Source organism: Zootoca vivipara, chromosome 8, assembly GCF_965207765.1.
Source record: "Zootoca vivipara chromosome 8, rZooViv2.hap1.1, whole genome shotgun sequence".
Lineage (NCBI taxonomy): Eukaryota > Metazoa > Chordata > Lepidosauria > Squamata > Lacertidae > Zootoca > Zootoca vivipara.
Window position 1 is genome coordinate 59,220,658 of NC_142591.1, and position 18,347 is coordinate 59,239,004.

At 41.9% G+C, this 18,347-nt stretch overlaps 1 protein-coding gene across 2 annotated transcripts in view; it reads right to left on the reverse strand.

The window, feature by feature from the left end:
* TPD52 (tumor protein D52) overlaps positions 1-18,347 on the reverse strand; it is a 44,868-nt gene that overhangs the window by 25,302 nt on the left and 1,219 nt on the right. The gene's annotated exons all lie outside the window — the stretch shown is intronic.

Consider the following 18,347-nt stretch of genomic DNA (forward strand, 5'->3'; position numbering starts at 1 on the left):
TACTTCCATATTATTGAGTGCATTCCTATTTCTTCATCCATTAAATCTAACACGCTATGTTTGGTTCCCTTCTGGGAACCCTGTTATGATCATTTCCATTCCAGCAGAACAGTACAGAGCACATTACAACAAACATTTGGCAGGGGGTTGGACTGGATGGCCCTTGTGGTCTCTTCCAACTCTATGATTCTATGATTCTATGATCTTAGGCTATAGCTTTCAGAAAGCATACTGAGCTATGATCTGCTCTTATAATATGGGTTCTCTTAAGAAGTTTGTAGATATAAAAACAGTTACCAGAATCCTTCAACACAGGAGATCCAGGAGGGGAAAAAGCCATGCTGGGCGATAGGTAGAGATAATTTCGATTAACTCCAGTATCAAAATCAAAAGGAGATTTGTAATCCTCATATAAATCCATATCCAGCCAGTCCATCACAGAGATCTCAGCATGCATGGGGGCCATTCATGTTGCTCTTGCATCCAGTCTTCTCCTCTCCTTTTCTTTGCACAAGTCATTTGACTTGTTAAAATCCGAGGCACCAATTTAAAGATGCTAGGCACTCACACGCTGTTTCCACTGGAAGCAATTGATATAATTGCGAGGTTTGGGATACCAACTTAAAAAGCAATGGCTTGGGTACTCCTTAACTTCAGTAGTTTATGCAGTTGATGGTTAAGGCTACAACTTTTCAGTATGCCAAAATCCACTCTACATAACAAGGCATTTTCAGTAAACTGAATTGCCATGGGCTCTGGGAAGTCTCAGTCCTGTGCAGGATTACACCAGAGTTTTCAGTCTTTCTTTTTTTTAAGCGTCAGCTGACTGCTGTTGCACCAGGATATTCTTAATCTTCTAGGGCACAAAAGGATTACCAGCCATAATCTATCCTATAAGCCATCTGTGTAGGATTTTATGCCTGATTAATGGAATAGATTTTTCTTCTCCAGTGTGTAGCTTGCCAGCCCTGTTTGTATTTGTATATATAGTAGACAGCTCTAGTCAAATTTCCTAGTGGGGAAAACAAATCTGTTGCTTGCACACAGCAGGTTTCTATGAGTGAAGTGCCTCCTTATCAGATTGGAACAATCCCTTTTCTTACTTCCAGCTTCATCACGTTGCTGCTGTGGATTCTACACTATCAATTGCAGAGATATGTCAGTCAACTGACTTCACCTCAGATGAAGGTCCTGGCATGTAATATAATCTTTGTCTAGCTCTGCTGAACTCGGAAGTGGTACGGGGTATGTGGCTCCCCATCGTTCAGGAAAGTGCAACAGCAAGCATAATAGGTTGCAAATGAAGAAACAAGATGCTAACTGTCATCCTTAGAAAGGATCCATTTAAGAAAATGGGGGAGAAAATGAGCAATGAATATAGGCACAGAATTGCAAGCAGACAGTGGATGCACTAACTAGATAACGAACTAAATTGACTGTGTAGGATACGGAAACAAGACACATTTTTCAGGGTTTGGTCCAAAACTTAAGTGATGGTGATTATTTTGGAGGGGAACATAGGAAGCTGCCTTATAACAAATCAAACCTTTGGTCCATCTAGGTCAATACTGTCGACACTGGCAGGTTGCAGCTCTCCCCAGTTTCAGGTAGAGTGTCTCTGTCAGTCCCACCTGAAGTTGCTGAGGATTAAATCTGGGACCTTCTGCATGCAAAGCTCTACAACTGCACTACAGGCCTCTTCCCCCACCCCCAAAATAAAGCCCTTGCACAAAAAGCTGGCTTATTTCTTTATATTTTATTTATTTGTTAGAGAGTTGTATATTGTCCTTCATCTGAAGGTCTTAGGACAGTTCACAGCGTAAGAATTATGCAAGAGCTCCTCTATACTTGAGCCACATTTCAACACAAACTCACCATTGAGTGGGCTGTGTTGTGTTGCTAGTGCTGTGTTGCAGACACATGGTTTTCAGAACTCAAATGCTTAAAGAAAATCACCATGCTTTATTTGTAAAATATTACTGTGCATGATTTAAAAAATTCTTTTATGGAACGTATTTCCATCTCACCCTTCATCGGCAATACTGGGGTGGTTCACAACAATACTACACATTTTCAAGTAAACCAACACATTAATATATAAGGTACATCACAATCCACAGAACCTACGGTACCTCCCAAGCTCAATATTAACCTGGAAATGCCTAGGTGGACAGATGCACCTTTAATAAGCACTGCAGGCCTATCAAAGTTTGTGCTCACCATGTATTTCAAACTGGAGACAATTCCATACACTGGGTGCCATAATGGAAAACTTCAAGCTTCTTTTTAGATGGATTACCACACTGATCCCCAATAGTTATGCAGGTCATTTAAAGCCCCCAGAAGCCTCTAAAACAGTGAGCATAAAGGAACTGGGAAGGATTGACAGTAGGTACAATTCCTCTGCAAATGCTGGTTCTCTTGTTCAACTACCACCCTCCCTTCAAGGCTGGCGTGGATATTTAAAGGCAATACAGAAGGCACTTCATGCTCAGCTCCACCTTCAGCATTCAACTGTGCTTTCCGTCTCCAAAGAGTTTGGAGCCAGTATACGTCTGTTGAGGAGGTGCAGAGAAGTTCTGGAGCACAACCCCGCATTGCACTTGTTCACAAGCCTGTACCTACTGTAGTTGAATCTTAACACAATTCCTTGTTAACTGTGGGCCAGAAGCTTTAATTTTATTACAGAGGTGTTGATGAGACAACCGAGTATATTGCTTGTGGCCAAGGCACTTGAGCCAATTATAATGGAATTAACCTGAATGCGCTGCAACGTAAATTGGCTTGTTCAGGCTCAGCCAAGCATTATCAAGTGTCTTCAACGCTGGTTGTAGTAATTGGATTGCAATTTTATCTGCTGAGGCACGGTTTCTTTTCCAATCATTCCCTCAGGAGCAGTCCTGGGGAAACCAGCAAGCAGCCACCTAAATACACACAGACGCAAAAACATATTGCACTGCAGAGGCAGTCTGTCACAGCTATGTGGGGAAAATTCATACACCCCTTCCGAGGACATGGCTACAGCAGAATGCTACTAAAATGGATTAATTTGGGGGATGCAGCATAACACTTCTTCTTGAGTGGCATTGAAGCACACTGCCATGCTCCTTCTTTCTGAAGAGCCTGGTCTTCCTTCCACTAAGTTGCTAAACCATCGCTTGAATTAGCAACAGTCAATGGTTAATTGGGCTGCTGAAGGAGAGCAGGTACTCAGCTTGTGCCAGTGCGTCCATGTGGCAAGGTTGATCGTGAATCCTCTCACATGAAACAGTGCAGAGAGCTGGAAAAGCCCGTCTTAGAGGTCTTGCAGATAATTACAAAGAAGTCTGTGTGAGAGAGGTCCTAAGAGAGAAAGAAAGAGCGAGCACGATGCAACTCCAGGAAACTGCTCTAATCCCGGGAGTGACAGGCTGACATTGTTACCATTCCATCAGAGGGTTGTTGTGCTCTTCTTCTTCTTCTTCTTCTTCTTCTTCTTCTTCTTCTTCTTGCTTTAGTACAGATTCACCTCCATATCAAAACAGGATAGGTTAGAACACTCCTTAATATAGCAAGTTACAACTTCCTGGTCCAACTTACCATGTTGGCTTTGGTGGTGGTGGTTGTGGTGGTGTTTAGTCATTTAGTTGTGTCCAACTCTTTGTGACCCCATGGACCAGAGCACGCCAGGCACTCCTGTCTTCCACTGCCTCCCGCAGTTTGGTCAAACTGCAAGAACACTGTCCAACCATCTCGTCCTCTGCTTCTCCTTGTGCCCTCAATCTTTCCCAACATCAGGGGGTAATACCCCCAATTTCCCACCATGTGTGTAGCTAAATGATGAATGAGAGCAACCCACAAGCATGGAAACATCTCAATGTAACCTACTACAGTGTAGCTTTCAGTATAATCCCTCAATGTTATTGTCATAACCTGGGAAGACCTGCAGAAAAATTAATGCAAAGGATGTCTGCAATCGCAAGTAGCAACATTTTCAGAGTTATATTCCAAACTAAAGAAAGCCTTCACTCCTGCTTTGGGGCATACTAGCAACAACCAAGTACCAAATACTATACAAGTTTCAGTATGGATCCCATTTTGGCGCTTGAGAAAGTCACATCATACACAACCCACTTCATCTTCAAAACCAAAGTCCATCTCAGTAAATCCAAGGCTTTGTCTGGATTAGTCTTTGGGCAATTTATATGCAGATAGAAACATCAAGGGTCCCGGGTAAGTCATCTGCAAAATTCCACCAGAGAGTTTTAAAAACAGATTGAAGTTTTTATTTTACGCTCAGTTGACACCTACATCCCTTCCAAAAGAATTGGGACTAGTAGTAAAAAGCAGAGCCCTGGTAAAGGTATTTCCTGGCAGAAAGTTAGACCCATTGGTCACAAAACTACTACCCCCCATGCCTAGATGCTAAATTTGAGAAATGCAGCAATTTTAAACAATGGCAGTTTACAGCTTCGGGAACAACAGCGACTTACTCATGACAACTCAGATGACAACTGCTTCCCATCAAAAGAGCCCTGAATCTTTCTGAAGCAACCCAATTCAGCTTAGGATTCAACTGTTTCTCAAGAGCAAGAAGGGGAGGGTGCTCATTTTACAACACTAGAAATGCAGGTTTGCATCGTCTTCCTCTAAGTGCTCAAAAGGCTAGCTTTTCCTGATATTCTGCTGTTGCCAGACAATACCTAGGGGCTTGCCCACTAGAACATACAGTACAAACATCTGAGAGAGCAGCGGAGGCACAGTGACTCCACACTCAGTGGAATGTGAGATCTTCCTTCTTCCAAAAGTCCTCTATGTCTTGCGGGGGGGGGGGGGGGGGGAGACAGGACGGACAAAAGGATAACTAGAATAAGTCAACATCCTGGATCAAGTCAAGGTGCATATGAATAGGAACAGCCAGTGATTGTGGAGGTTGTGCTACAGGAACTGTTAATGTGTTTAAAAGCAGGTTCTTGCCTTTGAAGTGACTGCTATTTTTAAAAGCAGGTAGCATTATAAACTTGTTTTAGCTTATACATCACAAAGCTGGCCTCTGTGTCCATCTGGCAGCCACCCACAAAACTAGAAGCATCATTCTTACATAAACTGCATCTTATAGCTCTGACGTCTCTGTTCCAATTTGCTTTAGAGGCTGAAATGGAATAGAAAACAGGGAAGCTGGGACACACCATACTAATGGGGGGGAGTGTGTTCAGATAAATATATATATATTTAAGAGGATTTTATCTAGTAGAGGATTATCTTCTACAAAGGGCTATAAAGTTTGGTTCTGAAATGTCATTTTGGAGACTGTATTATTTGAGAAAAGGAATTGATGTTTTAACATTTTAAGTGTTTCAAGTCAATAAATAAAACTAGATTACGAATGACATGATCTTGGCATCCCATGCTTTCATTAAAGATTTGAAGGAACATTTCCTATTTTGTGCACTTAACTACAGCTCTAGGAATGGCACCAAAACCCATTTATTTCATTCTGAGGAACCTGCAAAAACCAGGAAGAGTCTGGTAACATCAGGCCCAGCCCAAAATAAAACATTATTACGGTATGGAACTGGACTAGGCCTTTAGAGTGAAGAAACAGCACAGAAGTTTTGAATATAGCAACTGAGGAATATATAAAGCTCCAGCTCTGTGACGGTCATCATCATTTGCAAGGACTCCTTTTTAGGAAACAGGGTATATTTTGACAACCAAGCCAAAAATATCAGTCACCCAAACCCCTTTCCACATTCCCAGTCTTATGCTGTACCTCTGTGCATAGAATCGTAGCCTTGAACACTAGGTCATGGCACAGCTGAAGCACTCCCAAACAATACAGCAAATAAACAATCACCTATACTTCCCTCTAAATTGCGGAATTGTACAACTGCCAGTGCTGCAAGCCAAAAAATGACTTATCTTTACATTATCGCCTTAATTGGGGCCCTTTGGGGCCCTGCTACAATCAGGGCAGTTCCAAGGATGTACAGAAGGCTGCAGCATATCCCACTATGGAGAATCCACCAAGACAAAGTGGGAAAACCTGCTTAGGGTACAACTACAACCAGCCTTTCAAGACCAGGAAAAAAGTCAACAGATCTAATATCAAAATAAATTTAATGTGTTTTCCAACACTGTTTTCAAATAGTGATAGAAGGTTGTGAGAAATGTTTCAGAGTTTTGAAGATTTTTCCTGTGCAACTTATGAATGCCTGCAGCAGTTTCAGTGATTTACTCTCAGCTGTCTATGTTTTATTTTTAATGTATCGATCCATTTGCAAATTTATAAACTTCAATGGATGTTTTTTGAAGTGGTGCGTAACAGAAATTTCAGAAAAGAGAATATGTACTTGGCAATTTAAAAGCACATTTTAAGAATGTCAAGTTACACAAATTCAGTATATATGGCTAAATATTTATTTATACAGTACTTAAGACAGCACAGTAATGTTTTTATAAGCCAGACAGAGAACCCTGGTTATGGAACGGTAAAGAAATATTGTAAAATACTGTAAATTTGGGGGCGATTATAAACCGGACCTCAATGCCCCGTTTCCTACTTTTCCACTTTTAGTCAGCTCAGTCTAAGCAAGCCAAATACAGAGTTAGCTACAAGCATACATCCAATTTGTATTTCTTAGTTTTGGAAAGAAGCGATCCTGGTTTGGGGTGGGGGTGGGGAGTATGCTGCCATTTTGTTGTCTATAAGCTTCTGCAAGACTCCAGTGTCCTAAATCTTTTGTGCCCATTGCATAACTGTTAAGATATTTCTTGAATACTGGAAGATGCCACTAAATACCAGTTACCCTTGGACTATATAATGTGATGCAGCAGTTCTAGCATGGGAAAGCACTAATAGATTCTGAACAATTGTGAGCAAGTTAACGCTCCTTTCACTTTGCTCCCCCTCCCAAATAAGACTAGAGTGACTGGATCCTGTTTTCACCCAGGGCATATGGTTTCGGTTTCCAAAAACGGAGTCTCTATACAACGAAATAGTGCTGTATAATGGTAGTTCTTCATATTGCCCTGTTATCTGAGGGGTGGAAGGTCAACATAAGGATGACTTAATATGTACAATCTCATTGGTAGCCAAAATCAGGGAGGAAATGCCCTATCAGGGTGCAGTTAAATGTGTGCATGCAGAACATGTAATTAGCCCATATGTCAATAATCAAAGAGAAATCTTCTACCATCTCCTAAACATGGCACGCTATGCAGATGCCACTTCCACCCACACTCTTGCACAGGTAAGTTAGGCGCAAATGTGCAAATATTTGTCCAACCGAACGTGAAAGCCAGTTCCACGGGGTGGGGCTATCAGACATTTTTTTAAAAAATTGCAAACAAGGGTTGCACAACCACACCTCGTAGCTTTCTTGGCTGATCTTTCATTTCAGAAGCTGAAAAGTATCCGCAAGTTGCCCAGACAGCTAGTTTTTCAGGAAGAAAGAATTGCAAGGTGGCTTATCTGCAGATATCACAAAAGTTCACCGTTTCCCCCTCAATAAAGCACACAGCTGCCAAGTTTCCATCTCACCTCTACCAGAGGAACTCAAGAACTACTCTTAAGAATCTAGTGCCTTTCTAAAATATGCAAGCTTTTAAAGCAATTTTACCCAGCAAATGACTCCCCATATTGACTTTTCTATTGTTTATTCAAGACCACATAAACCATCACCAATATATATTAAGATGCCTTTAGCAAACATCCATTTAGACAGAAATTGCACAAACGTAATTTTCTACAAACTGAACACACTTGAGTGTCTGCATTCTACACATTCTGCATTTTTATACAGAATACCATACAGCCATATAATTAAAGTAAGAGAGCTCCCCCTACTGACATTCTGTTGTGTCTGTATGTTTTTTTGGGGGGGAGGGGGTGTTTGGATGGATATTTACATGGAAAATTGCATACAATAAATTGTGCACCAAAACAAACATATATACAAAGCTACTCAGATTTATAAGACTTGTGTCTATTCAACCCTTGTTTTCCACACTAGTTTTGTTTGCTAGTTTACAAGGACATAGATATGGCAAAACAAAATTTAACTCAATGCAACGTTATCTATACAATATAAGCTTTTGGGGGGGGATCCTACTTCCCACAGTAGCCAACAGCTGCCTCCAGTCTGCAAATAATACAGTACTTGTGTTTTCTCTGCACAGAAATGAGAAATATGGAATAACATACATAGACAATAATTTTGCCGCAACAGGCAGTGAGACAACTTGAGTTTCTGGTGGGAGACAAACTGCAGCAGAATGGAAACACTTCTGCATGCAATGAATGCAATGCAGAATGGGAAGCAAGGCCTTCTGACAGCCCTAGTGACAGATGAGAAACATAAAGGAGTGGCTCTTGCCCTGCTCCCAAAGCAAACAAATGGATCGCTTTGAGAAAATGTAGCCCTGGATTTCTTCGGAAGGCGGGGAGGCTACCTTCTGCGTTAGGTGAAATAATGCTCTTTAATGTTATTTTTCATTCTCTAGACTCGGTATGGCTTTTAACACCCCAAGTTCAATAAGACTGTCAATTACTACAATGTCAGAGTCCATTCAACTGTTGGTATTTTATTTATTTATTACATACACAGAGTGCCTTTTCCTCCAAGTAGCTCAAGGTTCTCCCCCTGCCCATTTTATACTTACAACCACCATGGGAGGGAGGTTAAGGCTGAGAGATAGTAACTGACCCAAGGTTAACCAGTGAGATCCATGGCCAAGTGTGGATTCTAACCCTGTCCATCTGAAAGTCATAATTCACTCTATGGTTGAACCACACTGGCTCTCCACTGCACCATGGAAATACAAATGTGTCACAACGCACTCATGCCACACGCACTCATGTTTCAGATAAAGCACTTCCACATGAACTATGTCATTTCTCGATCCAAGAGATACACTGTGACCCAGACCACTAGAATTAAATCCTTCTGACAGGAAAGCCTATGTCTTATAGATTACCCCATTTATATTTTGAAACGGAATGGATTTTAACATACAGAAAGGCTGTTGCATGAAATCGAGCAAGACAGTCATAAGATACTAATCACAACTACTAAAAGCTAGTTTTGTTTCGCCAGCTGTCATGAGTCTGAAGTTAGTAACTTCCTCTGAACTGTACTTTTACGAAGTGATTCATTTCAGAATACCGTATAAACAGTGTTAGAAACGCATAGCTATATAAGCTAGGCATGAAATGGCACCTGAAACCTAGGTTACAGTTGCCGTAATGGAATGTCTATTCACCAGGGGATTGGACTAAAAATGACCCTCAAGATCCCGTCCGACGCTACAATTCTGTGATTCTATGATCTCAACTACCTTGCTTGCTCTTACAACAATTCACTTGTTTCAGTAGGCAAGGAGGAAAAATGGAAAAGGTATTAACTATGGACCAAGGCACAGGTTTTTAAATTGTGGCCTGTGAATTCCATCGAGGTAGCCCGTGGAAAGGCGGCAACACAGTAAAATGTACCTATACTCAGCCCAGCACTTACTTTCCTTGATGTGATGGAGGACTAAGATGCCCAGTCCATGATCCGTGGGGCAGCGCAGAAGCACAAGATGTGCATCTTTTGCTGAAAGGAGTCACCTGGCTCGATGGAGATGTCCACTGCCAACCTAGCACCCAGGAATCTCCACATAGTTGCAATTCAACCCATTTAGTTGAAACCTGGTTTTCACCTGCACTGAAGGGCAGGCATTAAGCAACAGGTGCCACAAGAGGAAGTTTACACATAGCATTATTGGTATTGGCTGGCTTTTGTCAAGAGTAGTGAAAGAGGCCACAAAGTCCTCAGGTTTTTGCAAAGACATTAGAGCTAGACATAAGAGGTTGATTTCTACGTCATTAAACACTGCTTTTAAAAAGTGTGCTTAAAGAAAGCTGTCACGAGAACAGTCTTGACAAACCCAAGATTGCATTAACTGTACCAGGTCAAAAGGCTTGTACCGTGAAATTGGGAGCTGCAAATAGCATTGCATCACAGATATTAAGAGTTTATTCCCAACTGATCCATGAACTTGACCCCCTGATGCTAAATTAGCTTCCCTATGTACTTTAGATCACAAGGCACATTAGAATTACTTACTGTGCTTTTAAGGTGCTGTTCTAATAAAGTAAGCACTTTGTTTTATTATCTGACCAAATTGCAGGAGGCAGTGAAAGACAGGAGTGCCTGGTGTGCTCTGGTCCATGGAGTCACGAAGAGTCGGACACGACTAAACGACTAAACAACAACTCCACCTTTTCCTCCAAGGAGTTGAAGGCAGTGTACATGGTTGTCTTCCTCCCTACTTTATATTCACAACAACCCTGTGAGAGTTGGGCTGAGAGACAGTGACTGGCCCAAGGTCACCCGGTGAGCTTCTTTACTGAGTGGAGATTGGGGCCCTGGTCTCCCAAGTCATAATCCAACAGTGACTATGACTCCACACTGGTGCTTGTGCATCCAGAACAGTATGGCAGCTTTGTATTTTAGCTCGTGGTTAACAACTCACCTGGCCACCATAGCGCACAGAATTCTATGCTGACCAGTGTGTGGACTGGTAGTGTCAATCTGCTTAATAGAAGGCTCTCTTTTGGGATACTTGCCTGCAAATAGGTCAGCAGTCTGTGTTTCTATGCTGGCTGTGGAGAAGGGAGCTTCCCCTCCTCTGCGGTCAGTTAAATTAAAATCACAAAACTGCGTATCAATAGCTCTTGTGGGCTTGTTTTAAAAGGCTGCAATACAGTACAGCACTCTTTCCTCACTAGGATGCAGGGAAATGCCAAAAGTTCTTACTATAATAAAGTATCAATCTTGGAAGCCCTACTTGGAAGTAAAGCTTGCTCTGGCACCTATATCCAGATCAAACTATGCCTTCAATGCAATAGGATTACCAGGGCCCATACAAGGAAATGTGCAGTTCAAATTAATAGTAGGTGGATGTGCACTCACACCTTGGGCCATGTAAGACAAACTAAGCCCAGGGCCAGCCCATTTCGTATTTTAGAGCTGCTCAGGCACCGCAAGTCTTGTTTGCTATCTCTACAAGTGCTTTCAGACATCCTCCCCTCTTCAGAGGGATTCTGCTCAATTTTGCTAAATCATTTGTCAAAACAGTTGAGAATGTAAAGATACATGAGCCCTAGAAAGCAGCTACTGTCTAGTCAGATTGTATTCTGAAATGAACACTGTCTCAACAGTAGAGGAAAACAACGAGTTTCAATAGTTTGGTTTCTCCCTTGAAAACGTGGGTAGTTGCTCAAACTTTATAGTTCGATGAAACTCCAGTGGCCTCAAACAGAAACAAAAATCTCCATTCCTAGGAATGGGAGAATAATTTGTTCATTCCCTGTTGGTAGGTTGCCTTTTCCTATCAGTGTGCAGATTCAGGCAATTCATAATGAAGGTCTATTGACAGTGCCCCCTCAAAAAAACCTTTCGTACAACCATTACAAAAAATTAGCACATGGCCCTTTGAACAGGCTTGGAATCCTGAACTAGGAATTCTGGGTCAAAACTCTAGGAAGCTCATAGCTTGCACTGAGAATTTGTAGGGAGACTTTGGTCCAACAATCCGATGCACTGATCTGCATCTACACATTTTCCTTACTCTTCTTTGTTCCTTGTTGCTGCTGATTTTCATGGACTGCTGTCTCTTGTGCAGGGTATTGTAGACCTCAAATGATGGTGCATAATTAAGGGGAAATGCAATACCAGTGCAAGTGGGTGTTGATGTGCAAGAGGATAGCAAGTCCTAATGATGCAGAGAAAATGGCAAGTTTTAGACCAGGCTGTTGCACAAGCCAACATAAGATGACTTGCTCAATGCATATTGGCAAAGTTAGGGAACGTATTTCCAAACCATTAAAAGTGTCAAACGGAGTCTAAACACTCATTTGTCCTGCATAAAGTTTATCTTATCTTCCACTATGCCAAAAAATACTGAAGAGGCTTTGCTAACAGGCAAGCCTCCCCTAGTACTGGTCTTCCCACTTCAAACATATTTTTGGAACGTTGTCTGAAGGTACTACGGTATAATAAACCTTAGGAAAGAGAACTGGCAATGTTATGAAACGTTTAACACTTCATTCTAACTGAAGCTGAGTCAGCACATTCGCCAAGAGTACAATAAAATTGTCACTTTTGCATAATTTTCATCAGCAGAGGGGATACACCAGGAATGACCATGTCCACCCACAGAGTCATTACTTATGCATGCTGAATAGGTCCGGAATGTCTCTAAAGCATGGCAGAAATTACGCTGAATATTGGCCATACCAGCTAAAGTTGATGGGAGTTGAAGCCCAACACATATTGGAAGGTCACAGATTAGTCATCCCTGAATTGTAGAGTTAAAAGGGACCCCAAGGGTCATCTAGTCCAACCCCCTGCAATGCAGGAGTCTCAGCTTAAGCAGCCTTGACAGGTGGCCATCCAAATGGCAATAATATTGTACATTATACTCTTAATTCTAGACATGACAATATGAATAGAATCAAGCATGTTCTAGAGCTTAACTACACATTGATCCAGATTGGACCCACAGCATATGGAGAGAGATGTTCAAACATTCCACTCCTACTGTGGCCCTGAATAAGTCTCTCCCCAGTGTCACAAATAGCAGTAGCTTTAAAAAAACACACCCACACATCCCTCCCACTGGTATTTCTGGGAGCTTTTTATGCATCACCAACTACAAAAAAGTAAAATGTTTGCTAAAAGAGGGAAAGGAGTTTGCAGAAGATTCATGAGTAAGCTTAGTAGTGATGGGATAAGACAGGCATCCCCAAACTTTGGCCCTCCAGATGTTTTGGACTACAATTCCCATCTTCCCCGACCACTGGTCCTGTTAGCTAGGGATCATGGGAGTTGTAGGCCAAAACATCTGGAGGGCCGCAGTTTGGGGATGCCTGGGATAAGAGGACAGGTCCTCGTATGGATGTGTAAAGAGCAGAAAACGGAGAATCAAAACAAAAGGACAATTCTCACAACAATTTATTATTTATATGCCACCCATCTGACTGTGTAGGGATGTAAGAGGTGAGGTGCTCAATGGTTCAGTGAATCTGAGCTTTTAAAACTTGTCCATAAGTTATCTAGAGCTAGAGGTGATCAGTGAAGTGGACAAGTTTCCTAATGCCAAATTGTTCAGGGTGGTTAAAACAAAGGATTGCACGAAGCTCCAAAAGACTCTCTCCAAACGGGGCTCTGACATTAAAATGGCAAACATGACCCAATGTCAGCAAGTGTCAACACAATGGGATGAAAACTCCTAACTTTATATTTATGAGGTTTGAACTGCTAGTATCCGAAACAGTTCTTGGGAGTCATGGCAAACTAGCCTGCAGCAGCTGTGAAAAAGGTAAATTCCAGGTCAGGGATCACCAGAAAAGGGATTGAAAATAAAACTGCCAATATCATAATGAATGTCATTTTAGAAATACATGGTACCTCAGAAAGGTTATTGCAGAGCTGGAAAAAGTTCCAAAAATGCAAGCCAAGTATTTATGGAGCTAGAACCTCCCTATGATGAAAGACTACAACATTTCAGGCATTTTAGTGTAGAGAGAAAAGGAAGTAAGAGGGAACTGACATGCTATTGGAGGGGGAGGGGTTGTAAATAAAGCACACTTAGTATGGTATAGTTATTATATTCAAAGAAATTAAAATAATATTTAGTTAAGACATTTTAATTGGAAATACTTGTAGATATTTTAAGATACAATTCAACAACTTGTTGTTTCCCTTGCATTGTTTATACTGTATTTTAAGAGGAGTTGAGAGCTGTTTACATACTAATTTTAGCATTCCTCAAGAACCAGGGCACATAAATATATGTGCTTCCTAGTGCTAGTTATCTGAAGTAAAATTACTTATAACTTTGACTTCATTTGTTTATTTCACTTCTAAACCACCTTTAATTTGAAAGAATCCCGCGGCATTTAAACAATTTTAGATTCAACAAAATACCAGCCACACATTGTACTAACTAGCTTATCACAAAATGCATTTCTTAAAAATGAAATATTTTTCACAAAAATATATGGTAGTGGAAAATTCCTAGAAGTGTAAACTTTCCCACTGCTATATTCTTCCATGGAAACTTTTCTGCCATACATGACGGGTCAACACTTGTGCCTTCTAAATGCAATCTTCCCAATAACTTGAACATGGCCATTTTGCAAGTTATTTTCCTTGCTGTCAGTTCTGTCTGAATCCCAGTCACAGACAGAAGACTGTATATACTTGATTCAGCTGCTCTGCAGAAGTCAGCAGAAATAGCTCAGCTGGCATGAACTCTTCAGAAACGCTGAAACGGCATCAAAAGGATGAGGGAGCATTGCTGATATCCACGGATTGGATCGACACTTGATCACCTACCCTTGATAGCAGAACTGGCAGAAACAGCAATACAAATTGAAGATAAGCAGCTGAAGCACTTTAGACCTGACCATTAGAACTGTTAGTAGCCACATTTCCATGTTATGAAAAATAAAGAGTTCCTAGTAAAAATGAAGCATAATATTGGCAACTCAGATGTGACTGAACGCATGAGGGCCAAACAAGATATGATGTAAGAGATACACAAATAGGATTTTCTCTCTCTGTGTGCGTGCGTTTTAAAGCACTAACAGTAGCCCAGAAGAATTCTTGGCACTGGGGAAGGGAGTTAAACTCTTTCTTCCTACATACCATTTCCCCCAATTAAATGTGGTCCCTTAGAGCTATTTGCCCATAGGGTGAAAGGTCATCTGTAGGAGAACAGTCTACTTTGCTTACTGAGCACATAGCTTGTGGGGGAAAGGAGCTCAATTTTCACCTGGAAAATGGTAAATATCATCTGGCAGTCATTCCCCAGTGCCATGGCCACTATCTAAATTCTCCCCTGCGCCTCCCCACTGTTACTGACCTTTTAGTAAAAGAACGGGAAACTCTAAATGTGGAACTGTTTTTTGACAACAGTTTACTTCCATGTATTGTTAGATCAGCCACTTTTGAAATTATGCGAATACAGTAGTGGTCATTTCATATGACAAAAGAAATACAGAGCAATCCTAAGCATGTTTACTTTAAGTACACAGGACTATAGTACACTGGCAAGATTTTACGTTTCCTACACTAAAATTGCTCAACCTTATAGCGCAAGGTATTTTTTCCAGGACAAGCAAATGGCACTGTGCTTGGACAACCAAATAATCTAGTGACACAGGGCCACGTCATACATAGCTGTTATCTCTATACAACGTGTGAAAAAGACAACCTTCCTAGGGTTGTCTATGTGCACTGTGCCTAGTCATGCGCCACAGCTAAAAGAGGCAATGTAGAAAGCTTATGAGCTACATCTGACACTTTAGGCTAGGGCAGGGAATCAGATCCGGCCAGCAGGCCAGATAATTATTTTCCCCAGCCCTCACAAGCCAAGCTTTATAAGAAAACAGAGGTAACCCACCTGTCAATTGCCTGATAGCACAAGGAGCCTTGGCAAAAGGATTTGCAAGGGGCCTAGTAAAACCCAAGAATCAGCTGATCAGTGGTGACTGCAAACTCTATTTCAGCAAGGCCAGATTTTTATTTCCTTTACATCTGACATCATAAATTCGAGGTCCATTGTATTGGCAGGTGGCTTGCCCAAAATGGTCTGGCAGGACAAATGGGGAGGCCTGCTTCATGCAGACTGTAATGTAGGAGTAGGCAACCTAAGGCCATAAGCGGCCCATGGGGGTTGTTTAACTGGCCCACGAGCCGCCCCCAACCACCCACTCAGCGAGTCCCCACGCACTGCGCTAAACTGGCGCAGTGCAACACAGGGATTCATTTTCGCAGCGCTGGAAATCGCGTCTGCACAGACGCCGGAAATCGTGGGTGTGCGCACTCACACACAGGCGCAATCCGGCACGTGGAGGGCTCTCCACTGGAGTGAACTGGTCCAGGCGAGGTAAACTTTGCCAACCCCTGTTATAATGTATTGACTTATTTTATTTTTTAAGGTTAGGGACCAGTTTTCAGGAGTTCATTGTAATGGCTGAGAAAACAATGGAAGAGACAGGTAGGCAATTTCTCATCTCACTGGTTTTGCAAGTTTAGCTTTCCAGCTCTAAGGCCTACTAAATTTTAAACACGTAGCAACATTAGTGATTATCACGAGGGACTGTAAATGAACAAAATTTATAGTTCCATTTGAAAAAAAACATCATTCTGGGAATTTTCTATACCACCCAAAATAACTTTCAACAGCTGTCATTTTGGACCTATAATAACCTCATAATCTTCATCTGGGGTGTTGTAACTGCTCTAGCAGCTACACAGGCCATGCACCCTCCTAGTTCATGCTAATGTGGATTGAGCATAAACAACCCACTCAGCTGCACCAGTCCATCTTATTAGATGCTTTTAATGTGACCCTTGGTGTTCAACTGCTCAACTTTGCTGACTAAATATCTTTCACATATAGGCTACAAAACTAAAATCTCAGCAAGCCCCATTAAAATACCAAGTATCACAATCCTGCTCCTTAGAAATGGGCACTTTGCCACCAACTTCATTAGGAGGTCTGCACCCTGATCCATTTTAATGCATTATTCATTTCTACCCATCTTCCTATAAAAATAAAGCAGCTTACATTTGAAAAAAAATGAAATAAAAAGAAAAGAAACACAAATGTAACAGGCAATCTAAAAGGAAATTGCAAGTGTTATATATAAAGTTATATAAAGCATGAAAGAGGCCTGTAAGACCTAGAACAGGCATCCCCAAACTTTGGCCCTCCAGATGTTTTGGACTACAATTCCCATCTTCCCCAACCACTGGTCCTGTTAGCTAAGGATCATGGGAGTTGTAGGCCAAAACATCTGGAGGGCCGCAGTTTGGGGATGCCTGACCTAGAACTAGAGTTGTTATGCAGTCTCACTGCAGGATACTATTTGAGTGATCTTGGTGGTTAGCCATTATTTGGTTTCCTGTGCCAAGGACCTGAGTAGGACACACGGCCCATGCTGAGCTTTGAAGACACTCTGAAGTACAGTGGTGCCTCGCTTAACGAATGCCCTGCTTAACGAAATTTTCACTTAACGAAAGGTTTTTTCTAGCGGAGGTTGTCTCGCTAGACGAATTCGTTTTCGTCTAGCGAATCGCGGTTTCCCATAGGAATGCATTGAAATTCAATTAATGCGTTCCTATGGGCAAAAAAAATTCCCAAAAAAATTCAATGCATTCCTATGGGATTCGCTAGACGAATTTTTTCGTTATAAGAAAAGACCTGTGGAACGAATTAAACTCGTCTAGCGAGGCACTACTGTAGTGGTAATTTCTTGCTCTCTGGGGCTCTCTAATGCCTGCCATAAAGTGACGGACTACTACTTTCTTCCAGAAGAAAGTACCTGAAACAAACCAGGAAACTTTGTCTCTCCTGCACAAACACAAAATGAGGCCCTACCCGCCTCTCTGCAATACAGGAAGAAATCAGCGATCCCTTGCTTTATCCTAGGCAAGCCAAGTCACCAGAAGATATGTGGCTGCTGTTGGCCACACATAGGCATTTGACACCTGCTGTGCTCGGAGTATTTTGTGTGCTTCAGCATAGCCCACAGACACCTGCTCAAGTCAGCTGAAGCAAGTGGAAAACTTCAAAAAGGCTTTTGCAGGCATTTGTCTCTTCCTCAGTCACACACCCTAGGCTACCAATGTTACAGCAGATCCAAGGAGCTCAGCCTTGGGTGTCTGAAAAGCAGGCAGACCACAAGCGAACCAAAAGACAAATGGAAACTCAGGGTGGGTGTTGCATTGCTTTCTGTTCTCAAACAGCAATAAATGTAAAAGTGCAATAAATGTAACGCCCGAACATGAATAAAGGGACACACTCTAAAATATCTCTCTGCTTTTCTTCTTTACCACATACACACAAGACAAATTTAAAGGCTTCAGTACCCTAATCTGGGTGCAGAACAGAAAGGGTGTGTTGGGGGCTTGCAAATGACTAAGCAGACAAATGGCAGGTGGGAGAGGCAAGGAATCTAGTGTCTCCTCTTAAACATTTTGCTTTGTCGCCACACCATTTGCCTCAGACCCTTTCAAACCACCCAACTCAAGCCTAGAAAGGAGACCCCCTTTCAGCCCACACAGGGTTAGGTACAAGTCTTCCAAGTTGCCATTTCAGTATCTAGCAGCCTCCTGGAAGGAACGTACCTCTGTTCCTAGATCAGTGGCAGTGGGCTTGTGGCCCTCCAGTTGAGGCTACACTATGCCCGACCAATTGGACATGCTGGTTGGGGCTGATGGGATCTCATAGAAGCATAAGAATTAGAAGTGACCCTAAGGACCATCTACTCCAACCCCTTGCAATGCAATAATATGCAGCTGTCGCTT